General features: G+C 41.0%; 1 long non-coding RNA gene across 2 annotated transcripts in view; it reads left to right on the top strand.

Moving 5' to 3' along the window:
• The first annotated feature begins 3,663 nt into the window (after nucleotides 1-3,663).
• The window catches only part of LOC126272101 (uncharacterized), a 116,497-nt gene continuing 94,232 nt past the window's right edge, over nucleotides 3,664-25,928 (top strand). For both annotated transcript variants that reach the window (XR_007549180.1, XR_007549179.1), the window contains exons 1-2: nucleotides 3,664-3,783; nucleotides 22,595-22,729. This is a non-coding gene — a long non-coding RNA (uncharacterized LOC126272101). The remainder of the gene's footprint in view (nucleotides 3,784-22,594; nucleotides 22,730-25,928) is intronic.

Below are 25,928 nucleotides of genomic sequence, written 5' to 3'. Positions count from 1 at the left end.
TACAAATTATGTTGGACAGTGAAGCTATAATGGACACTGTAGGCATAAATGGTAGCAATGATGTTACCCAGCAGCTTGTAAGGCCAGGAGCTAGATAAGAGGTTGTTGGCCTCTTCAGAAGGTATTGCTTACGATACACTGGGACAACATCTGGCGAGCTGATCTCTCAACATTCACAGAGGCTACTCCATCTACCTTGATGATCTTTTGCTATTTTCAAAGACGGCTGGATTACATGATGAGCACCTAAAAATAGTGCTCAATAGGATACTTAAGTATGGTCTGGTGATAAATGAGGCAAAATGTGTTCTGCGTCAAAATCAGGTGACATTTGTCGGTCATGCGGTTCAGCTACTGATATTCACATTTTCAGAGAAAAGATAGAGGTCATTAAGGACATTCATTGGCCATCATATTACCAGTAATTAAGAAGATTCTGGGACTCACCAATTTTATTGAAGTCACCTACCCAGAACAGCAAATGCACTGGCAGTCAAAAACGCTATGGGAAGGCATCCCCCACCAATTATGCCCAGGACGCAGCACAACTTTGGAAAGGTGGAGGCTAGTTTGCAAAAACCAATTGCCTTGTTACACTAGGTCCATAATTCACCATTAGCGAGAGTGGTGGATCCCAACCATCATGCTATTGGGGCTGCTCTCCATCAACGTGTCAAGAGTATTTGGAAACCTTTGGGGTTTTTCTCCCAAAAGCTGGTGGATGTCCGGGTTAATTTGAGTGCTTGTGATTAAGAGCTGCTGGCTGTTTGTGAAGGCGTATGACGCTTCCACCCTTATGTTGAAGCTAGACCGTTTCAATCTACACAGATCGTAAGCCAGCTGCTTTTGCTTTCAACAAGAACAAGGAAGATTGTTTGTCCCAGCAGTTCTGCTGACTGGGGTTTATTGGGCAGTTCACAATAGATGTAAGATGCATAACAGGGGCAGAAAATGTATTAGCTGACTGTTTTTTTCTAGAGTCAACACAATTGAGTTTGCAGTAAATTACCATCAACTTTGGGCAGTCCAAGCTACAGACAAGCCACTGCAACAATATTTGCACAATTGCTCAACAGCTCTTCAGCTCAAACAACTGTGGTTGCTAGGCAAATGGTTCAACTGGCTGTAAGCACTATGGGACTTAATATCTGGGGTCATCAGTCCCCTAGACTTAGAACTACTTAAACCTAACTAACCTAAGGACATCACACACATCCATGCCTGAGGCAGGATTCGAACCTGTGACCGTAGCAGCAGCGTGGTTCTGGACTAAAGCGCCTACAACCGCTCGGCCACAGCGACCAGCCCGTTTGCTAGGCACGAAATACCTAGTTTGGTATGACATGTTTAGATGCTACAAAGAGCAGTTTTTGACAGTGTTCAAAACCTTGCTCATCTCAGTGCAAAAGCCACCACTAACCTGATGATGCATAAATATGTGTGGCCTAGTATTAAAAAAGACCCTCATCAGGATATGGGAGAATATCTTTAAACAAGAAGTCCTGTCTCTCATTTTCACATAGACCTCGGTGGCCCACTTCTGCCTTCAAAGGGATATCATTATATGTTTACAGGTATAGGCAGATATACACATTGAGTGGAGGTAAAGCCAATTGGCAATTTATCAGAAGTGACAGCGTCAGCTAAGGCATTCCTAAAAATGTGGCTTCCCCATTTTGTCTGCCAGCTCATGCCACTACAGAACACAGATGGCAATATGAGTCAACACTATTTCTGAAACTGTCTCGATTGTTTGGGTTCCAGCATCATCATACAAGTAGCTACCATACCGCAGAGACGGCATATGAAGAGACTATGTGACTGCCATTGGATTTTTTTTCTGTGTCAGTGACGCAAATGGAGACAGAGCTACTATATATGCTGCAACAACTAATACTCCAAATAGCTAAGCTGTTCCCTTCACAAGCAGCCCATTGTGGAGATCGGAGAGAGTTCACTCAGAAGAACATTCAAACATGCTCACATATTATGTTGCATACAGATATGGTATATCGCAACGACCATACTCTGGACCTTTCCAGAGAAACATACAGTGCAAATAACGCACAATGACAAGCTAATGATGGTGTCTTGGGAACTGATAAAACTGGCGTATTTACTAACTCCAGATTTACCGGCACAACACCAAGATATCTTGCAACGTGTAGTCATCCAGATAGGGCTACTGGTCTACCAACACCAATGTCACCGTCGACTCAGTGAACAAGCCAAAGACAGTGGTAACTTATATAAGGGCGAGTTGACAGGTATGAGATGAATGCCCACATATCTCAGGAGCTCCACTCTACTGCAAGGGGGCTGTATCAGTGGCGGATACAGAAAAACCTCAAAGAAGGGGTGCTAAAGATATCTTGAGCTACCTTTACTTTTACCTTAATAAAAACACGGAAAGTTTAAGGATATTTGGCGAATAGTCCGTATTTATAACGCTACATACCGAAGGTTCTCTGTACGAGAAAACAGTAGAACATTCGCGACTTTTCTCGATCGAATCCCAGTCAGAATAACGTGTCGAGATAACTAGAATGGCCGCGACTTTTCTCGTAGGTATGTGTATCGTCGTCGGCTGATACTCGTATCTGAGTTTTCATTTCTCTCCTGAGATTTTCTTTGTCACGGTTCAGGCGTGGAAGTGTCATTGATGGCTTAGCAATCCAATCCTAGCGTGGAACAGGCGGCCACAGACTTTACAGCTGATGGAAGGTGAAGGACGTGGCTGAGCCTGTGTATATGCCAGATAGAAAGGTATAAAATACGGTGACTTGGACGCACGTGCTTCACAGGAAAGTACAACTACTCGATAACTCGATTCAGTCGATCCACTGACGAAAGAAACGGACAAATAAAGAGCTGGTCGACTGGTGGGGGTGGCGCAGGGGACAATGCTGGCGGCCCTGCAAGAGGGGAGAGCGCCCCCCATATGTATACCCCACTAGGCTGTATGAGAGGCGCCGAATTCGGACAGTGACTGAAAACGCGTGGATTATTCTTTGGTCGACCTGCCAGATTTGCTGTATGTTTACCCCTACCTCTAGTTCTGACAGTTCACTGTTTACATTTGGTTGACAAGTGAGAATCTGATTATTAATCAAGTGAATAAATCTTGTAAACCAGAGTTTGTGTTTCTGTATATCCATGGCTGAAATGATAGAAACAGCCTATAATACTACATGATACCGCATACGTGTATTTAACTATCATATACAGCAAGAAACATAGCTCAAAGGAAGTTCAAAGGTACTTCTACTCCTTCATTTACTTTTCGAACTACATTTCTTTCTCTTTCAACAATGCTTTTATTAACATGTTTGACAACCCCAAACACATCTCATAAGACATAAATTTTGGCAGACAATAAATGTGGCATCGTGTTCTTTTTATTAACGTTTGTGGGATCTCTTGAGCCAAAAGCTGCACAATTATATATACGTCTCCACAATTCATTCCAACTCAACAGGAGCCAGCAGAAAATCAGATTTTGCAAGTCGAAAGTATTGTTGACCTCCTCTAACAGTGGTGTGGTGGGGGGATACATGAACAATTTTGGGAAATAATTTTTATCCTACGTAAACAAAGATCACTTTGGCTCGGTTGATGTAGAATCTTTGGCGCAGTAGTCGTTGTTTACGTTCGACCATAGACAGTTGGACACTATGGTCGAAGTTGTTTACTAGATAGTAGATAGATATTGATACTCTATGGTTTTGTTCACGGCGGTTATGTTAAATTGTGGAAGGAGCGCCGGAGTGTATGGGCCATGGGGTAAGTCCGATGCCTTGTTTAAACGTTTTGAGGCAACTACATTTTCGTCATAAGTTTATCGTTGTTTCGTTAGAATTGTAGGTTCTATGTGGAAAGTGCAATATGTTTTGTAACCGTTTTGAAGCAACTGCATTTTATCTTGTCTGGTGAGTTTGTCGTTGTTTTGTTATTATTTAGGGATGCTTTGGCTTTAACGTTGACTTGATCATGCTGTATTCGGCCACTGGCACATCATACAGAACTGATATTGCATAAACCAATTCACTAAACTATCCGAAAAATTAACAAGAAGGTCCAATTTTAAATGCTGATATCTGTTTCGCGGTTTCTATGAAGTTATGAAAGTTACTATTGTCTTTTTGAAAGCAATGTATTTGTAGACAGTAGCGTAAAGTATTATAGCAGTGAAATTTTATGAAGAAACATTAGTCGTGGTTAAACTGTTACCAAAAATATTAAGGTTCGATAAGTTGAAAACGTCCACATTGGCAAAAGCGCAAGTTCGGTGTTTACTTTCTTCGAAGGCGTATTTACCATTTTCCTGTTGCTTTCAGCTACACATTTCAATCCTTTCTCCATAAATATAATCTCCACTGTTTAATGCTGGTCCCTGCTTAGTAGTAGACAAGCGGTGGAATGCAGATGTAGTGAGCATTGACACCAACAAAGTTAATGGCAAATAAAGAGTTCTTACTGTACATGAATTCTTTAATATATGTGTACATCAAGCTATTGTTTAGATGAGTGCAGGTTTTGCTAAACAAAAACTAAAAGTATTGTATTAATTTGTTTTTAGGCAGTAGCAGGTTGCTTAAATTATGTGAGATGTAGATTGTATGTGGAATAAGATATTATTACTTCATCTCTGCAAGTACTTTGTTGATGGTTGACACCCTCCACCCTCAGCACCCCAATCACCCACCCTGCATGTATCCTGTCATGTTATGGCTATCTTAACTCGTGGTTTGTGCAAAATAATAGGCAACAGTGTAATGTGAACACCCCCCACCCCACCCCCAGTGAAATCTTGATTGAGATGACGAGTCTGTAGCATAGTCCAAGATCCAGGTATGTTGAAAGATGACAATTTGGATCTAGTTGACAAAGATGACGAATGTTGATCATCATAAACTTAAACTGCAAGAAAAATTTAGAAAACGTGTTTCAGATAGTGGCAAACTTCCAGTGAGCATTTGGCTTCATATTGTGTGTGTTTGTGGTGTATGAACTAAGAGTAGTGCAAGAGGGACTTACTGTGTAATGCTTATAAATGTGACTCCAGCTATGGCCATTTATTTCCACTAACAAAATTTTATTGTCATTTAGCTCCTACAGCAATAGACATAGTCAAAAGCATACATTTCTACTTTAACTAATGTATCAGTATAATTTATTTTACAAGAAATAGGTACAACTAGAAACTACATGTTAGAAAGCTTCAGCTGATAGGTGACAGAAGGAAATACAAAAAGAAATTCAGGAATACAAAAATACAAGTTGCTGAGGAATGAAATAAACAGGAAGTACAGGGAAGCTAAGGCAAAATGGCTGCATGAGAAATGTGAAGTTGAAAAAGAAATGATTCTTGGAAGGACTGACAAAATATATAGGAAAGTAGAAACAACTTTTGTTAAAATCAAATTGTTGTGTTAAGAGTACGATGGGAATTCCTCTGTTAAATGCAGAGGAGAGTGGACTGATGGAAATAGTACGTTGAAGGCCTCTATGAGGGGGAAAATGTGTCTGATGGGACAGAAGAAGAAACAGGTGTCGATTTAGAAAAGATAGGGGATCCAGTATTAGAATCAGATTTTAAGAGAGCTTTGGAGGACTTAGATCAAATAAGATGGAAGGGATAGATAATATTCCATCAGAATTTCTAAAATCATTGGGGGAGTGGCAACTATTAACATTGGTATGTAGAATATGAGTCTAGTGACATATCATCCGACTCTTGGGAAAGTATCATCCACACAGTTCCCAAGACTCCAAGAGCTGACAAGTGTGAGAATTACTGCACAATCGGCCCAACAGATCATGCATCAAAGTTGATGAGAAAAATAATATACAGAAGAATGGAAAAGAAAATTGAGGAACTGTTAGATGGCAATCAATTTGGCTTTAGGATAGGTAAAGGCAGTAGAGGCAATTCTGATGTTATGGTTTATAATGGAGCCAAGAAGACAAATTCATTTGATTTTTGGACCTGAAAAATCGTGACAATGTAAAATGGTGCAAGAGTTTTGAAACCCTAAGAAAAATGGGGATAAGGTATTGAGAGAGAAACAGGTAATATATACCAGAGCCGAGAGGGAGTAATAATAGTGGATGATGAAGAACGAAGTGCTCGAATTAAAAAGCGTGTAAGACAGGTATGTAGTCTTTCACCCTACTTTTCCATCTGTACTTCGAGGAAGCAATGATGGAAAATGAACAGTTCAGGAGTGGAATTAAAATTCAAGGTGAAAGGATATCAGTGATGTGATTCGCTGATGGCATTGCTATCCTTGGTGAAAGTGAAGTAAAATTACATGATCTGGATGAAATGAACATTCTGATGAGTACAGTGTGTGGATTGAGAGTATATCAAAGAAAGATGAAAGTAGTAGAAGTGGGAACAGCGAGGAACTTAACATCAGGGTTGATGGTCACAGCGTAGGTGAAGTTAAGGAATTCAGCTGCCTAGGCAGCAGAATAACCAGTGATGGACGGAACAAGGTGGTCATCAAAAGCAGCCTAGCACTGGCGAAATGGGCATTCCAGCCCAAGATAAGTCTACTGGTATCAATCTACTGGTATCAAACATAGGCCTTAATTTGAGGAAGAAGCATTGTATGGTAGTGAAACACGGACTGTGGGAAAACCAGAGTAGAACAACATCGAAGCATTTGAGATGTGATTCTGCAGATGAATGTTGAAAATTAGATGGCTGATAAAGTAAGGAATCAGGTGGTTCTGGGCAGAATTGGAGAGGAAAGGAATATATGGAAAACACTGCCATGCAGAAGGGACAGGATGGTAAGACATCTGTTAAGACATGAGGGAACGTCTTCCATGGTACCGGAGGATGCTGTAGAGGGCAAAAACCGTAGAGGAAGGCAGAGATTGCAATACACCCAGCAGATAATTGAGAATGTAGGTTGCAAGTGCTACTTGAGATGAAATGGTTGGCACAAGAGAGGAATTCATGGCAGGCCACATTAGACCAGTCAGAAGACTGATGACAACCTGTCATACGGCATGCCTACACGTATGTTCTATTTCTAGTGTTACAACTTTGTGCATCACTTCTCAATACGAATTACAAACATTTGCTACTGTCTGACATTCCAGTTTAATGAACAGAGGTTTACAATGGTCTGTTTTATTGGAATCAGTTATTCTTATTACTTTCTTTTGCAAGAGTAAAATGTCATTTACATGACAACTATTACCCCTATGATATCATGATACTTTGGAAGAAAGCAAAATATGGTGATCTTACATAGTTATTTGGAACGTATGTTTAAATTCCTATTTTTAATGTGTGTTCCCAGGTTAGTTGATTGTCAGTAAGAATGTCTAGAAATTTAATAGTTTGTGATTCGTGATGGTTACGAATGTGTTTACTCTAAACCACAGTGAAGACTGGGCGGGGGTATTTTCGGTTTGTTCCTTAGTTCTCTTTCTTTCTTTTTGTAGTTACTAATATTTACTGCAGTTTTTCAGAGGGATGTTGGTTTCAAATATATTGAAAAATGCAGAGAAAGACTCAGTGAAAACATTATGAGAGGAACAACATTGAAATCTATTGAAAAGGGAGTCCCAGCTGTAAAAAGCAAGGGCATGTCTAAACCTGTCCGTCTCTTTTCTAATCAGTGTAACAGTCACAGTTTTAGATTTTGGTTTGGAGCAGTATACTAAGACAAATAAATACTGCATCATGATCTGAAAAAGGGAAACTAAATACATTAGAGAACATACAAATTCTATTAATATCATCATCATCAGTTAAGACTGATTAATCCTTTCAGCGTTAAGACTGATTATGCCTTTCAGCGTTAAGTCTGGAGCATAGCCCCCTTATAAAATTCCTCCACGATCCCCTATTCAGTGGTAACATTGGTGCCTCTTCTGATGTTAAACCTATTACTTCAAAATCATTCTTAACCGAATCCAGGTACCTTCTCCTTGGTCTGCCCCGACTCCTCCTACCCTCTACTGCTGAACCCATGAGTCTCTTGGGTAACCTTGCTTCTCCCATGCGTGTTACATGACGCCACCATCTAAGCCTGTTCACCCTGACTGCTACATCTATAGAGTTCATTCCCAGTTTTTCTTTGATTTCCTTGTTGTGGACACCCTCCTGCCATTGTTCCCATCTACTAGTACCTGCAATCATTAGCTACTTTCATATCCGTAACCTCAACCTTATTGATAAGGTAACCCGAATCCACCCAGCTTTCGCTCCCATACAACAAAGTTGGTCGAAAGATTGAACGGTTCACAGATAACTTAGTCTTGGTACTGACTTCCTTGTTGCAGAAGAGAGTAAATCGTAGCTGAGCACTCACTGCATTATTTTTGCTACACCTCACTTCCAGTTCTTTCACTATGTTGCCATCCTGTGAGAATATGCATCCTAAGTACTTGAAATCGTCCACCTGTTCTTTGTTCCTCCTATTTGGCACTCAATCCGTTTATATTTCTTTCCCACTGACATTACTTTCGTTTTGGAGATGCTAATCTTCATACCATAGTCCTTAAATTTTTGATCTATCTCTGAAATATTACTCTGCAAACTTACAATCGAATCTGCCATCACTACTAAGTCATCAGCATATGCAAGACTGCTTCACATATCTTAATCTCACCCAGCCAGTCAATTGTTTTCAACATATGATCCATAAATAATATGAACAACAGTGGAGACAGGTTGCAGCCTTGTCTTACCCCTGAAACTACTCTGAACCATGAACTCAATTTACCGTCTAACTGCTGCCTGACCATCTATGTAAAGACCTTGAATTGCTTGCAAAAGTTTTCCTCCTATTCCATAATCTCGTAGAACAGACAATAACTTCCTCCTAGGAACCCGGTCATATGCCTTTTCTAGATCTATAAAGCATAGATACAATTCCCTGTTCCACTCATAACACTTCTCCATTATTTGCTGTAAGCTAAAGATCTGGTCCTGACAACCTCTAAGAGGCCTAAACCCACAGTAATTTTCATCCAATTGGTCCTCAACTAACACTCGCACTTTCCTTTCAATAACACCTGAGAAGATTTTACCCACAATGCTGATTAAAGAGATACCTCTGTAGTTGTTACAATCTTTTCTGTTTCCATGTTTAAAGATTGGTGTGATTACTGCTATTGTCCAGTCTGATGGAAGCTATCCTGACTCCCAGGCCATTTCACTTATCCTGTGTAGCCATTTAAAACCAGACATTCCACTATTATTGATGACTTCCGACTAATTTCATCCACCTCAGCTGCTTTATTGCCCTGCAATCTACTGACTATTTTCTCCACTTTCTCAAATGGATCCTGTTTCCATCATCATCATTATCCCATTGTACATCGAAATCTGACATATTACTGATCATATTTTCATCTACATTGAGCAACTCTTCAAAAGATTCCTTCCATCTGCCCAAGGAATCCACAGGATTCACCAGCAGTTTTCCTGACCTGTCCAAAATACTAGTCATTTCCTTCTTACCTCCCTTTCAAAGACTGCTAATTACACTCCAGAATGGTTTTCCAGCAGCTTGACCCAAAGTCTCCAACCTGTTCCCAAAGTCTTCCCAAGATTTCTTCTTGGATGCTGCAATTATCTGTTTGGCTTTGTTTCTTTCTTCAACATAACTTTCTCTGTCTACCTGATTTTTAGTATGTAGCCATTTTTGATACGCCTTCTTCTTCGTTTTACAGGCTGCCTTGACTGAGTCATTCCACCAAGCTGTTTGCTTCATCCTACCTTTTCACACTACTGTTCCAAGACATTCTTTAGCTACTTGTAGTACCGTGTCCCTGTACCTTGTCCATTCCTTTTCCAATGACTGTAATTGACTACATTCAACTAACTGGTACCTTTCTGAGATCACTTTTATGTACTTGTGCCTGATTTCCTTATCCTGAAGTTTCTCCAGTCTTATCCTCCTACATATGGACCTGACCTCCTGCACTTTCGGCCTCACAATCCCAATTTCACTACAGATTAAATAATGATCAGTGTCATCAAAGAATCCCCGGAATACATGTGTGTCCCTCACAGCCTTCCTGAATTCCTGATCTGTTGTTATATAGTCAATGACAGATCTGGTTCCCCTGCCTTCCCAAGTATACCTGTGAATGTTCTTATGTTTAAAAAAGGAGTTTGTGATTACTAAGCCCATACTGGCACAGAAATCCAAGAGTTGTTTCCCATTGCTGTTGGCCTCCATATCCTCTCCAAATTTACCCATAACCTTTTCATACCCTTCTGTTCGATTTCCAATCCTGGCATTGAAATCGCCCATGAGTAGAACACTGCCCTTGTCCTTTACTCTAACAACTACATCACTGAGTGCCTCCTAAAAACTATCCATCTTATCTTGATCTGTCCCTTCACAATGCGAATATACTGACACAATCCTAATTTTCTTGCTAGACACTGTCAAATCTTTCCACATCAGTCGTTCGTTTACATACCTTATTGCAACTATGCTGGGTTCCATTTCTTTTCTGATGTAAAGCCCTACACCCCATTGTGCTATTCCTGCTTTGTCTCCTGACAGGTAGACCTTGTATTCTCCCACTTCCTCTTCTTTCTCACCCATTCCCCGAATGTCACTAACAGCTAAAACATCCAGCCCCATCTTACTTGCAGCCTCTGCCAGCTCTACCTTCTTCCCAGAGTAGCCCCCATTGATATTAATAGCTTCCCATCTCATTACCATTTGTTTGCTAAGTTGTATCTTAGGAGTTCCTGGTTTGTCAGTTAGAGGTGGGACTCGTTACCTCCAAAGGTCCGAGGCATTGTGCTCTGATTGTTGCCAGCATCATATGTAAAGTACTGGGGAAGCAGGTTGCTAGCTTTATTTGCCCCGAGTCCCTTTGGGTTTTACTCCTAACGGTTGAGGGACTAACTGGTGGATTTGGTAGTCTTTGCCGTATGAGCACAAAGGTGACCACGACTCAGAATATGCCCGAGATGCCCAGCCTTATTCCAAAGTAACTGGTATCCCGACTGTCGGGACCACTTACTTGGTCACTCATACGTTGCCCGTGGTTCATGAACTAGGACATGACTACAGGAACCCACACCATGAACCACATTCTGTTAATATTTGTAAATAATTTAAAATGGCCGGGGCTCTTGTAGGTTTACAGTTAGCTTAGTAAAGGTTTCAATATAATGAAAAGGATAGTTGCTACTTACCATATAGCGGAGATGCTGAGTTGCAGAAAGGAACAAGAACAAGACTGTCGCACAATTAGCTTTCAGCCAATAAGGCCTCTGTCAAAAATTAGACGACATACACACGCTCACGCAAACACAGCTCCTACACTGTAACCACAGTTTCTGACAGCCCGAGTCAGGTGAAATTGTTGAAGCACACTTTGAGCAGTTATGGTTCCTTTTGTCCTGCAGTTCCTTAAAATTTTTAATTGACATCTTCACCAATGAGCATATCATATTTTTTCTATTTTAGTATAGTGCAGATACACATTATGATGTCAGTTTCTAAAGAAAGATTTGGGGGATCATCACTATGTAGCCTGTATGCTATTACTACAACAGTGTAGAGATCTAGCCTACCAAAGTGTGGCACAAGAGGTATCGCCGCCCCCCCCCCCCTCCCCCCGGGTTAGTGGTGTCCTCTACTACAGCAACTAAGCGATGTGTAATCATTCAGTACTTTTTACCTAAGCTCTTCCTTTTAAACATAAAATGTCCAACTTTCATTTAAAAATTCATTAGTTATCAGGTTTTTATCCGCCATACCCTGAATGTTGAGGAAACCTGTTTTAAAATGTATTTTAGAATTATTGTTTCCCCCCCCCCCCCCATTTACTCAGTTGAAGTAGGCTAATGTTAGCACATACAAGTTGACCAGGTTGTGTCCTAGTGGTACTGGAACATCTAACCTGATCTAATCTTGTAAGTTTTTTGTTATCTCAGTTGAAACAGAAACCAAGAAGAGTACTAATCCTTCTTCCTTTCTAAGCTTATCCAATACTATTCTGAGAATTGCATCACGTAAAACATTTTCACACAGTTTGTTGAGATGTTGGCCATGCTTGGTACACCAATCTCTGCTGTAACTACAGGTGTTAACAACAGAAACATTATTAAAGAGCTTACAGATAGCTTTGTACTCTTTGTTGGTTTTCTTCACTTTGTTCTTCACACATGACCACTAAGGCAAATCATGCTGATGAGGCACTTTGATGACAATCATGTTGGTGTGGGTTAACACTTACTGTTCTTCAGTGTCAATACAGCTATCTAACTCTCATTTCTGCTGATGCTGTTTGCTCCGGCCGATACCATTACAAAGTCTTTGACTGCAAGGGTTGTGCTGTCTTTCTTGATTAATGTTGAAACATCTCTTAAACCAGCCCCTGGTTTGATGATTCCTTCCATTTCAAACTTTACACAGAAGCTCTACTATCCATTAACATAACTGATAATCCTTGCACATAATTGTGTAAATCTTGATTTTATGTTTCTTCTGATGTATTAGTTTGCTGTTTACTGTTTTGAGTACCTTGCATTGCCCTATCAGATGAGTATGTTGATAAATTTCCACACCACCCGTGTTTCGCAATGAATTATATTTATTAATTGGTAGAACAAAATTATGCCCATATTTAGATTTGGTGGGTTTGTAACAGCTCCTTATCGATTTCACAGTTTCCCATCCTCAGCTGGACCTGTTATTGTGATCCGTTACAGTCCTAACCTCAGTTCCTGGCAATCCTTCCAGTTTAGAAATATTGAGACATACTGATGATCACTCTTTTCCAAGGTATGCTTGAGGCTTCTGTTTTCATCACTTAGTATTTTTAAGTCCTTTTGTAGCTTAGCAATAATTGATAATACGGAATTTTTATCTTCATCAGATAATGACTTAGGTTTTACAATGCTACCGATCATTTCCCCATTCCTTGGACAAATCCACTCAGCACTTTCTTTTCGCTAATATTTGCGCAAGTAAAGCGATTCCAGTGATCATACATGATACCATTTCTTAAATTTCTATTAGATTTTACATATTTAATATTACGGTCAACCTGTTTTAAGGGAACTGAATCACTACCCAGTACTTAGACTGGTGCCATCTTATAATAAATATGGGGCTTTAAGTAATTGTAGAAATTTATTCTTTATACAGAAACATAAGGAAACAAATATACAGTGCATAGATAAAACTTGTAGCAGCCGAGTGGAACAGAAAAATAATTAACCTACATTATTGTAATGGCTGTCCGCCCCGGTAGCTGAGTGGTCAGCGCGACAGACAGTCAGTCCAAAGGGCCCGGGTTCGATTCCCAGCTGGGTCGGAGATTTTCTCCACTCAGGGACTGGGTGTTGTGTTCTCCTAATCACCATCATTTCATCCCCATCGACACGCAAGTCGCCGAAGTGGCGTCAAATCGAATGACTTGCACCAGGGGAACGATCTACCTGACAGGAGGCCCTCGTCACATGACAGTTCAGTTCATTGTAATAGCTGGTGTAAAAACAATCTAAAGTTAATTACTCAAAAGTTAGAAAAAGAGATGTCATCCATGTTAAAAGCTCAATTTAGGTCATTTAACACACCCTTATCATTCAGATACATCCCAGAACCAGTTTCGTATTTTTCTCCTATGTAGTGGAGCTTACTAGCTTCACTACTGTTCAGTATCTTTTTGTGACAAAATTTTGCCTCTCTCGAGAAAGCCATATGCAGCCTTAGAACATCTCAAATCCACCTTTTCAATAAGTTTTTGCATAGACTCAGTGATTTTCCCTAGTAACTGGAAACTCCATGTTGGAACAGTAAAGAATTAAATCCATCAACATTTTCTATGCCTCCATCTCCCATCCCATTTCTCTTAAGACAGTGCCCAGTAGATTTTTATGGACATAGACCAGAAATTTTAATTCATAATGTTCTTGTAGGATCATACAATATGGCTTGCAGTAGTAACTTTCTTCAGCAGTAGCCTTCAGTCCATTTTTAACTGCGCTGGGAGAATACTGAAATCCTTTATTCTGTGGTTGACTCAAAAACCTTGAGATACAAAAATGTTATTTTTATAATTTGTGTAGCATATTTTACAATGTTACAAGGGTAGGTAAATTTATGAGATTCTCAGGTGAGACTTCATTAGGTCTATCTTGATATAAAAAACCAGAAATATTTCAAAAAAGCCCACTTAAAGAAAATTAGCATAATTAGAATGCAAGCCAAATCTGTATTATGGATGTTTTGTATAAATTTTTAAAAGTTGCCATTGTTATAATGACGATGATCGAATCGTCACCAATGTGAATGTCTGGTGGCCAATGCTAAATAGAAACCTACAAAACTCTTCTTTGCATATACAGCAGATTTGTCAGTGTAGTCAATAAGGAGCTGGCTGCATGGTCCTGGTCTACAAAGATTAAAATAATTAGAAGTCTTTTGTAAAAATAGTATATTGTACGTAACGGGTGGTACAGGAAACTTCTGCAAGGTTCACAGGAGAGCTTCTGTAAAGTCTGGAAGACAGGGGACGAGATACTGGCAGAAGTAAAGCTGTGAGGACTGGGCGTGAGTCGTGCTTCGGTAGCTCAGATGGTAGAGCACTTGCCCGCGAAAGGCAAATGTCCTGAGTTCGAGTCTGTCGGGCACACAGTTTTAATCTGCTAGGAAGTTTAATATCAGCGCACACTCCTCTGCAGAGTGAAAATCTCATTCTGGGTGGTACAGGAGTCTTTATAGTTAGGAGGGATATAATTACTAACAGAGAGCTATAGAGGCATCACATAGACCATACTTTAACTAAGTGCCTTGTTAGAGGTTGCTTCCTTTCAGCTGAAGGCTGTACTATTTTTGTACTTGGCATCCCGAGCAAGAGTGGCTGAGTGCATGCTACAGACTTGTTGCAAACTGCGGAGTGGCGCTAGTCTCAACTCATGGGTTCATCAATACCAGCATGGAGTGCGGTCAATAACTGCAAGTCCTACCAAGTGTGCTATTGAACGTTGATACCACAGTCCTCACCTGCAAATCTGCGAACGGCCGTTGAATATGGCTAATGCCATTCGGACGGAGGGGAGACAGGAAACACCTGGAAACCTATTCCAGGATGAATGTAAACATGAGGTGCCTGCACATATACAACTATGGGAGGAACCAAAGGGCTGACCTCCATTGGGTTGGGGCACCAGACAGGCAACAAGGACTGGAAACTCGGAAGTGCAGACTGTTCTACGGCTGTGGACGGCGTCGTAATCGGAAGTTCACTGTGCACTATCACACTGGAAGGCACCTGGTCCATATGGTCATCTGGTTGCTGCGGCAATGCTGGCACTGCGGATGACTCCGGCACGAGACATGACATCTGCACTGGCACTTTGTCACGTGGCAAAGGTGAAGCTACGGGTGCCGGCACCCCAGGGCGAGGAGAGCAAGGAAGAGGTCCCCGCGGGGGCAGCGCCGGCGGCATCTACACTGGGAACATAGAGCAAGCGGCAGAAACCCCACGACGAAAGAGATGCATCACCAGACGGGCCTGAGATGACACAGTGCAGCCAAGACGGTGAAGAAAGCGCCCTTTCAGCCATCGGCGATTGCCGTGGAAATTACAATAATAGACAATATCATCGGGGCAGAATTTGTGGGTCTGCCATGGCAAAGAAACACAGTTTGGAGGATGCAACAAATTCATCAGACTTCTGTGAAGACGACCATGCAACAATTCAGCTGGCGAAGCACTGTCGCGGGGCTGTGATCAGTATGAATATAAAAACAACAAAAGAGTGTCCACGCGATAGTGAGAGGCGTGCAATTTAGATATTTGTGACTTAACATCCGAACGAATCTTTGAGCGGCTCCGTTAGATTGAGGAGAGAATGGTGCGGAAGTTAAATGCTGAATACCATTAGATTCGCAAAACTTTGAACTCTGCAGACACAAATTGTGGTCCATTGTCTGTCACAATCACTTGTGGCAATCCTTCGATGCAAAATATAGAAGAAAAGGCTTTAATGGTAGCTGACTATATCATTCTACATCTACATTTATACTCGGCAAGCCACCCAACGGTGCGTGGCGGAGGGCACTTTACGTGCCACTGTCATTACCTCCCTTTCCTGTTCCAGTCACATATGGTTCGCGGGAAGAACGACTGTCTGAAAGCCTCCGTGCACGCTTGAATCTATCTAATTTTACATTCGTGATCTCCTCGGGAGGTGTAAGTAGGGGGAAGCAATATATTCAATACCTCATCCAGAAACGCACCCTCTCGAAACCTGGCGAGCAAGCTACACTGCGATGCAGAGCGCCTATCTTGCAGAGTCTGCCACTTGAGTTTGTTAAACATCTCTGTAACGCTATCACAGTTTCCATATAACCCTGTGACGAAACACGCCGCTCTTCTTTGGATCTTCTCTATCTCCTACGTCAACCCGATCTGGTACGGATCCCACACTGATGAGCAATACTCAAGTATAGGTCAAACGAGTGTTTTGTAAGCCACCTCCTTTGTTGATGGACTACATTTTCTAAGAACTCTCCCAATGAATCTCAACCTGGTACCCGCCTTATCAACAATTAATTTTATATGATCATTCCACTTCAAATCGTTCCGCACGCATACTCCCACATATTTTACAGAAGTAACAGCTACTAGTGTTTGTTCCGCTATCATATAATCATACAATAAAGGATCCTTCTTTCTATGTATTCGCAATACATTACATTTGTCTATGTTAAGGGTCAGTTGCCACTCCCTGCACCAAATGCCTATCCGCTGCAGATCTTCCTGCATTTCGCTACAGTTTTCTAATGCTGCAACTTCTCTGTATACTACAGCATCATCCGCGAAAAGCCGCATGGAACTTCCGACACTATCTACTAGGTCATTTATATATATTGTGAAAAGCAATGGTCCCATAACATTCCCCTGTGGCACACCAGAGGTTACTTTAACGTCTGTAGACGTCTCTCCATTGATAACAACATGCTGTGTTCTGTTTGCTAAAAACTCTTCAATCCAGCCACACAGCTGGTCTGATATTCCGTAGGCTCTTACTTTGTTTATCAGGCGACAGTGCGGAACTGTATCAAACGCCTTCCGGAAGTCAAGAAAAATAGCACCTACCTGGGAGCCTGTATCTGATATTTTCTGGGTCTCTTGAACAAATAAAGCGAGTTAGGTCTCACACGATCACTGTTTCCAGAATCCATGTTGATTCATACAGAGTATATTCTGGGTTTCCAAAAACGACATGATACTCGAGCAAAAAACATGTTCTAAAATTCTACGACAGATCGACATCAGAGATATAGGTCTATAGCTTTGCGCATCTGCTCGACGACCCTTCTTGAAGACTGGGACTACCTGTGCTCTTTTCCAATCATTTGGAACCTTCCGTTCCTCTACAGACTTGCGGTACATGGCTGTTAGAAGGGGGGCAAGCTCTTTTGCGTACTCTGTATAGAATTGAACTGGTATCCCGTCAGGTCCAGTGGACCTTCCTGTGACATGCGAACAACAAATGGAAAATCGCTAAAAGAATCAACAAGAATTAACCATCGCGCATCCCAAAAAGGACCAGTAAAATCTAAATGCAAATGATTCCATGGCAAAGTTGCCTTAGGCCGAGAAATTTTTTTTGCGGTGGTGCGAATTGGTTTTCTGCACACACAGAACAAGAACAACAAATCTTGGTTCTGTCAATATCAGTTCCAAACCAGGTACAGTGACGGCAAGCTAACTGTTTTGTCTGTGCGATACCCCAGTGACCTTGGTAAAGAAGTCGTAGCACAGCTGACTGCAAAGAACTTGGAAACAACACGAGACTGATCATTCTCCGTGCGCAAAAAGATGACACCACATTGGATACTTAAGTCATGCACAGTCCGTGCACAAAGAAAAAGAAAGAAAAAAAAATGAACCAACGATCTTCAATCCAATTTTTAGACAAAGGCCATTGCGTAGTGGCATAATGCAAAATAACAATTAATACTGGGTCGTTAGCTGCTGCTGTTACTATACAACGAAAATTGACAGGAAAACTTTCCACATAATCATTTTGCCCATTTCTGAACATACAAGCCTGTTCGGAAGAGTCGAACAGTATGTCTTCAGCTATTGGCAATCAGTACAACGTGTCGGCCTTACCATGCTGGGCAGTAGGCCGACACAAGATGTCGTAACAGTTCTGCGACAGTGACCAATGATTAAATTTTTGAGCCATACGCGGAGGCACGGGCTTTGATGGGTGAAAATTGGACAGCAAAGTCTTATGGTCGGTGAGAACTGTAAACTTTCGAGCATGTAAGAAGTCATGGAATTTCATAACTCCAAAAATCAAAGCGAGAGATTCCTTCTCGATCCGTGAGTAGTTACACTGCACAGAGGAGAGTAGCTTCGATGCAAATGCGATAGGGGGATTGCGCAAACCAAATTTATGAGCAAGAACAGCTCTGATCCCGAAATCAGATCCGTCAACCATGAGGACAAGAGGTTTTGTAGGATCGAAGTGTGTAAGACATGTACTAGATAACAACGCCGATTTAAGCTGCTGAAAGGCATGTTCGCATTCAGGCGATCAAATGAATGGAACGTTCTTCCGACGTAGTCATTGAAATGGTGCTGCAAGAGATGATGTGTTAGGCAAAAACTTGTGATAATAATTGAGCATTCCAAGGACAAATTATTATTCTTTAACTGTCTTGGGTGCTGGTATCCCTGATATTGCTCTTAAATGATCCGGACTTGGATGGGTGCCTTGAGAGTTGATTATGTGTCCCAAGTAAGATAACGGTTCAGAAAAAAAATTACACTTGTCCCTATTGAGTCTAAGTCCATTCTCACGTAGCACTTCAAATAACTGTCTCAAATTATGCAGTTGTTCATGCTGGGTAGAATCAGGAACTGCAATGTCATCTAGGTAATTACACACCGAAGGAATTGCCGCACAGAGTGTCTGTGAGTACTGCTGAAAAAGTGCCAGGGCAGAGGCACATTCATATGGAAGTCTTAAATTTGTAGAGACCTAAATGGGTATTCACGACTAGAATCTTCTGGGATTCGTCATCCACAGGAGTATGAAGATATGCTTCTTGCAAATCTAACTTAGAAAAATATTTGCCTGAACACAATTTGTCAAAGAAGTCTTCTGGACATGGCAAAGGAAATGTTGCAACAAGTTGCGGACTGATGGTGGCTTTAAAATCCACGTGCAGTCACAGTTTGCCCAATGGTTTCATTAAGATAACCCACAGCGTTGTCCTGCAGTTCAATATGCGTCTGAAAATTTTTCGCACAGCCTAAACCTGGCGAAAAATGTCAGCAAACCCTTGGATTGTAGTGACGGGTAGTACATCGTACTGCACAGTTAAGGAGAATACATCAAATAAATCAAAACCAAAAATATTTACAGGTGAGGGTGAACACAGTACATGAAAAGCAACCACTTGAGTTTTTCCACGATATGTCGCTGGCAAACTATACAGTCCTAATACTGGGATACTTTGACCACTGTAGGTAGCTAAAGAAATATTTGTGTTACCAACCAAGCAATTCGTAAGTTTTACATTTCATTAGTGATACAGACGCGTCAGTGGCTAACTGAAAAGGAATCATATGATTCTGAATGTTCAAGTTGACAAAAAGTTTGTTCTGACGTCTGTGTAAAATGGCAGTCGGAGAAGCCATGTTCACTGGCAAATGTGGACGGGCAAATCAGGCATAGCGAGACGTCTTTAGTCGGCGTGCACTAGCCTTACAAGCAGTTTTCACAATCGGGTAAAGGCACAGTTACTGGGGTGAATTTACAACATTTATTTCCATTGCTTGGGGCTCGTTGTGATAGGAAGTCTTACATCGGGAACCATTCCGGCGGAAGCTACTTCGTCTGGAAACGTGTTACAGAGTGTCGGATTTTTGTTTGAGGCACACTGCCTTGATATGTCCCTTCTTGTTGCAAAAATGGCACAAGACCTTGCGTGATGGGCAGTTCTGGTGCGAGTGCTTTGAATTACGTTACAGGCATGAGCGCAAAGCAGGCAGCTGCTGCCAGCTCATAATAGATGTCTGTTTCCCGAAAGTGAATTGGGCAGGAGCTCAATGAGCTAAAAAAGCACCCTGTGCATGAGAAGTGCGTGCAGCTGGCTTTCTAACCTGACAGACAGTGGGAGGCAATTTGAAAGAATTTTCAGCAAAGTCCAAAGTGTCCTGTCTGTCCAAAAATGTGCAACACTTCTTCTAAAGAGGGGTTGAATAATTTAAGAATTTGGTCTCTAATGCATGTGTCTGACACGTTTTGCGCAGTAGCAACCCGTACCATTATGTCAGAATATGATATTCCACAAGATCATGAAAATTCAGTTGCGAGTGAGGTCTTGCTTAGTGGCTACCCACTCGCGGTAATTCTGCTAAAGGGCATGTGTTATGCAGAAAAATGTTTACCGCTTAGCCACAATATTTATGTTTTCCTTGTAATAACTGGTTAATGCCTGAAAAAGTTCTTCGAAACTGTACTGATCTGGAGAACTTCTCGGGAAGAGTTTGAGGAGGATACTGTATGATGCCGCACCGACACACGATAAAAGCGCATGCAGCTTTGTTGTACCTTGGATGTCATATGTCATATGCAGAAAGGTGGTGTGAAAATTGTGCCTACCACTTCCACCACCTTTCCACGCTGGCACTGAACACTCGAAACGGCGAGGCTGTGGCCCGCTGTACGGTCGGCTCCTGTGCAGCCAGTACATGTGGCACAGCATGTTGTCCCTGGACAAGCTTTTCCCAAGGCTTGCAGTAGTGTGTTAAACTGCTCATTCTGTAATCGTAACAGGTCTGCCAGTACATTTTGTTCCTCCAGATTTGCCATCACAAATAAATCAAATAATCACAAATGGGAATAGGAAAAACGTCTTTCACTCTTCACTCGCACAGTGCGGAGAGGATGGGTGGTGCAGCCGGGTATATAATCTGTAAACACACATAAATAGAGATAGTGTAAACACAAACGAAATAAATGTCTTGTATCCAGTGTATCGTTGAATCGGCTCTGCTTTCACTGCTCTGCTTTCCAAAAAATCTGCGTCGCCACTTCCAAATAACGATGAAAGAAACGAACAACAGATTTACACTGTGCGTTGCTGACACTGTTAAATAATGACGAAATACTTCTACCCTCGTCGCCAATTATTATGACGACGAACGAATGGTTACCAATGTGGAGGACTGCTGGCCAATGCTAAATAAAAACATATGACTCTTCTTTATATATACAGCAGATTTGTCAGTGAAGTCGATAAGAAGCTGGCGGCATGGTCTGGGTCTACAGTGACTAAAATAATTAGAAATTGTTAGTAAAAAATAATATATTGTACTTAACTGGTAGTACAGGAGTCTTCATAGTCAAAAGAAATAAAATTTCAGAGAGCTATAGAGGCATCACATAGGCCATACTTCAACTAAGCGCTTTGTTAGAGGTTGCTTCCTATCAGCTGAAGGCTCTATTACTTTCTTACTTGACGTCCCAAGCAAGAGTGGCCGAGCATACTCTAGAGGCTTGTTGCAAACCGCAGAGTGGCACTAGCGGCACTTGACTACTTGCGGGTCCAGCGATAGTATTACGGTCCGCGGTTGGTAACTGAAACCCCTAGCAAGTGTGCTATCAAACATTGATACCACAGCCAAAACAGGGCACAAATGTGTCTACTTACTGTCACAAGTATGGCCAGAACAGGGAACCAAGACAAAATATGGATCAGTGTACGGCCGTAGAAGTTTAATGGTTTATTTTTGGGTTGCACTATATTTAAAACGTAAGAAATGAAACTGTAATACATAGCTGTACCTCCCAACACATTAAGTTTTTTCTGATGTTTTATTTAAACATGTAAAATATGAAAACTAATTATACGCTGCTTGAAGAAAAACTCTACAAAGCTCGACATTTTCAACACAGACCTTTTCACAGGAATGTGGCTCCAAATAAGAACTTACAAAGAAATGCTTCTATATCTACCTGAATAGCACATTTCATATTGTTAATAATAAGCTTTTGTAAGACTAGCTGCTATGCAAAAGAAGCTTAAAAATTCACTAATTACATCAAAGTGACCATTAGTGGGGTAGTGGCCAAAAATGGAGCCCCCCCCCCCTCTCTCTCTCTCTATATCTCTCTCTCTCTATATCTCTCTCTCTCTCTCTCTCTCTATATCTCTCTATCTCTCTCTATCTCTCTATCTCTCTATCTCTCTATCTCTCTATCTCTCTATCTCTCTATCTCTCTATCTCTCTCTCTCTCTCTCTCTCTCTCTCTCTCTCTCTCTCTCTCTCTCTCTCTGTGTGTGTGTGTGTGTGTGTGTGTGTGTGTGTGTGTGTGTGTGTGTGTGTGTGTGTGTGTGTGCTTATGGTTTCTTGCAACTTGATATTGCTTTTTTTTTCACTTACATGGAACAAGAACTAACGTGATGAAAAAAGTTAAAGGTGTCTGAAACTTTGGAAGTGCAAAAGACTAGTGTGGTTACCCATTAAATACAAAATAGTAATTAGGTAGTACAGCTTTAGAATCCAGCTACTCTTAACTTGCTTTCATTATAAGTGTGCTGCATGGCCTCAGTTGTTACAGGTTGTTCCAGTGTTGGACATATTACTCTACTTGGATTCGGAAATATCATGCTGGCACAGTCGTCAGTCCCAACAACTACGACACTAAGCATTCATCTGTGCAGTAAGTGCTTGTGGAGCACCTCAGGTATTACCCTACAAATTTTGGCTTTATAACAGCAAAGATTTGACCAGCAATTAATTTTCACAATCTCGTTGGAGTTTGTGACATGATGATGGACACACATGCAGTCTGTTTCATTATGTAATCTTTCTTGCATCAGAGACTATTTCTTTCTCAATCATCAAGAAACTCTTGAGTTAACTGTATCTTGCTCTAACGTACAAATGCTACTGATTTAATTGCATAATAGAAAATTCTCAGTAAAAGAAAAATCAGTGCTGTGAAAGCAGAGGAGAGCAAAGCACTACATGCAAAGAAAGTGTTCACAGTAGGCATCCAGTTAAAAGGTCTTGCATTATAGCTCTTCCACAACATTCACACATGGTTACAAAATTGTTAGACCATGCTGCCAGCATTGTTTCTAATGTTATACATAATATGCTTACTTGTTTACAGTCTGTTGACACTAACAGTAAACATTTCCAACAGAATTTTTGCATTATCTTCTATATTATGCCCAGTTAAGAGTTTGCTTGTTGCTTACCTTTAATAGTAGTCAACTTACAGGATGAGGGTCATTCTGTGTGATGAAGTGGGACTTTCGTATAACATTTTAACATGTCTCACTTTCCAAAATTGAATCCTATGGTGCATGATTTTCACTGCAGTGGACAGCTTTTAATGATTATTTCTCTGATGTTTTCAATCAATCTTCGTGCTGTTAATGCATGGAGGGCACAATGTCAGTAGGGAGGGTCCACGGCAGTGGACTGTATGCATTTGCTTTCTCAGGACTGATGCCCGCATCTCGTGGTCGTGCGGTAGCGTTCTCGCTTCCCACGCCCGGGTTCCCGGGTTCGATTCCCGGCGGGGTCAGGGATTTTCTCTGCCTCATGATGGCTAGGTGCTGTGTGATGTCATTAGGTTAGTTAGGTTTAAGTAGTTCTAAGTTCTAGGGGACTGATGACCATAGATGTTAAGTCCCAAAGTGATCAGAGCCATTTGAACCATCTCAGGACTGATTGAAAGTACCAGAGAAGTGACTGTTAACAGCTGTCCACTGTAGTAGACACTGTGCAACTCAGGGCTAATTTATATTGAGACAGAAACTCTCTTTCTCTGGCCTTCAAATGGTGTTGGGCTAAATATAATTTTAGTAAAATATAGTGACAGTACCGAAAGTACAGATTCCATCCATCTGCTTTGATCCGTGGCATGATCAAGATGGTGGATACCCCTGCTTCAAGCACAAACACAATGCCACTAAATATATCCGTGAACGATGAAAGAAATGATGTGAAATATTTAACTCTAGCACTGAAACGAAACTAGTGAGACAACTGTAAGGAGTTGGAGGTTTTGTGTGGCAATGGGCTAATGTAAGACAGTAATTAGACTAAATGTCTCTTAGCCCCATACAGATTCCTAACTCCATACAGTTACTGCTGAAAATTTGTGCTTGTGAAATTTAATAGCTATAACAATGCAGTAAGCCATGTCAGTATCTTCTGTAAAATTTTCCGGAGATAAAATAGTCCCCCCAATCGGATCTCCGGGTGGGACAATGTGAAGGAAAAGAATTCCAATTTTAACATAGCCACTTGGAACGTGAGAACACTGCTTCAGTGTAGCAAACTAGAAAATGTAAAATTTAAAATGGAACGACTGGAAGTAGATACCCTAGGCATATTGGAGATGAGGTGGCCCCAGCCAGGTGATTTCTGGCCTGGAGAATACGGAGTCATTCACACTGGAACTAACAAAGATAGACCAGGGATGGAAAGAGTTAGAATAATTCTGAGGAAAAACTATGGCTCACGTGTCAAGGAATATGTGCAATATAGCTCTCGAATAATGCTAGTCAAACTTGAAACTAAACCAAAGGACACTGTGATAATACAAATATACATGCCAACATCCAAAGAAGAAGATGCAGCCATTGATGAAATATACGAAGAAATAAGTAATATGATGAGAAATGTCAAGGGAGATGAAAACCTGATTGCCATGGGGGACTGGAATGCGATTGTGGGTGAAGAACCGGAGGAAGGAATTGTTGGCAAATATGGACGTGGAAGGAGGATATGAAAGAGGAGATAGAATTATTGAGTTCTGCTTGAGGAACCAATTAGTTGTTGCAAACACACTTTTCCAACATCACAGCTGAAGAAGATACACATGGAAGGCCCCTGGAGCACTGAGGAGACAACAGATTGATTACATTCTAGTGAAAGCACGTTTTAGGAACCAGATAAAAGATTGCAGGAGCTATCTATTTGCAGACATAGGCAGTGATCATAACCTGGTCTTGATGAAAAGTTCACTGAGATTCAAACGTTTGAAGAAGCAGCCAGTAAAACTTAAATGGGAACTAGAAAAAATGAAAACTGAGGGACTGGCAAAGTGCTATACTCATGAAACAGATAAATTAGCTAACAATTTTCAACATGGTGGAGTAAATGAAGACTGGGATCAAATTAAATCTGGTACATACAAAGCAGCAGAAAAGATAGTTGGAAGAACTGAACCCAAAAACAATAGGAAATGGATTACAGCAGATATTATTGAGCTTATAGAAAACAGGAGATTATACAAGAATGCAACTGATGAATAAGGAAAAGCCGAATGCAGAAGACTAAGGAATTTAGTTAATAGAGAAGCTAGGAAAGTAAAAGAAAATTTTCTTGAAGAAATGTGCAGAGAAGTGGAAGAAAATATGCTAAATGGAAGAACTGATTTAGCCTACAGAACAGCAAATCAATTTTTTAACAAACTTAAAACGACACTCTCAGGCACGATAGAAAATAAAGAGGGGAAAAATGCTGTTTGGTGAAGACATGGCGAAGAGATGGAAAGAATACATAGAGGAGTTGTATGCCGGAACACCTCTTTCGGAGGAAGTAATAGGAAGAGAAGAGCAAGTAGACAAAAATGACAAGGGAGATGACATTCTGCAAGAAGAATTTGACAGAGCACTAAAAGAACTACCAGACAACAAAGCAACAGGTATTGATGACATCCCTGCAGAACTAATAAAGAATGCTGGTGACAGCATGAAAATGATGTTGCTTAAACTTATTAGGCCCATCTATAACACAGGAGAGATACCGACAGACTTCCAGAAATATATCATTGTTCCTATACCAAAGAAGGCAGCAGCTACAAAATGCGAACAGTACCGAACTCTAAGCCTAATATCACATGCTTCAAAAATTCTCATAAA

This window comes from Schistocerca gregaria, chromosome 5 (assembly GCF_023897955.1).
Source record: "Schistocerca gregaria isolate iqSchGreg1 chromosome 5, iqSchGreg1.2, whole genome shotgun sequence".
In the NCBI taxonomy this organism is placed as follows: domain Eukaryota; kingdom Metazoa; phylum Arthropoda; class Insecta; order Orthoptera; family Acrididae; genus Schistocerca; species Schistocerca gregaria.
This window is presented reverse-complemented; position numbering and strand designations above follow the sequence as displayed.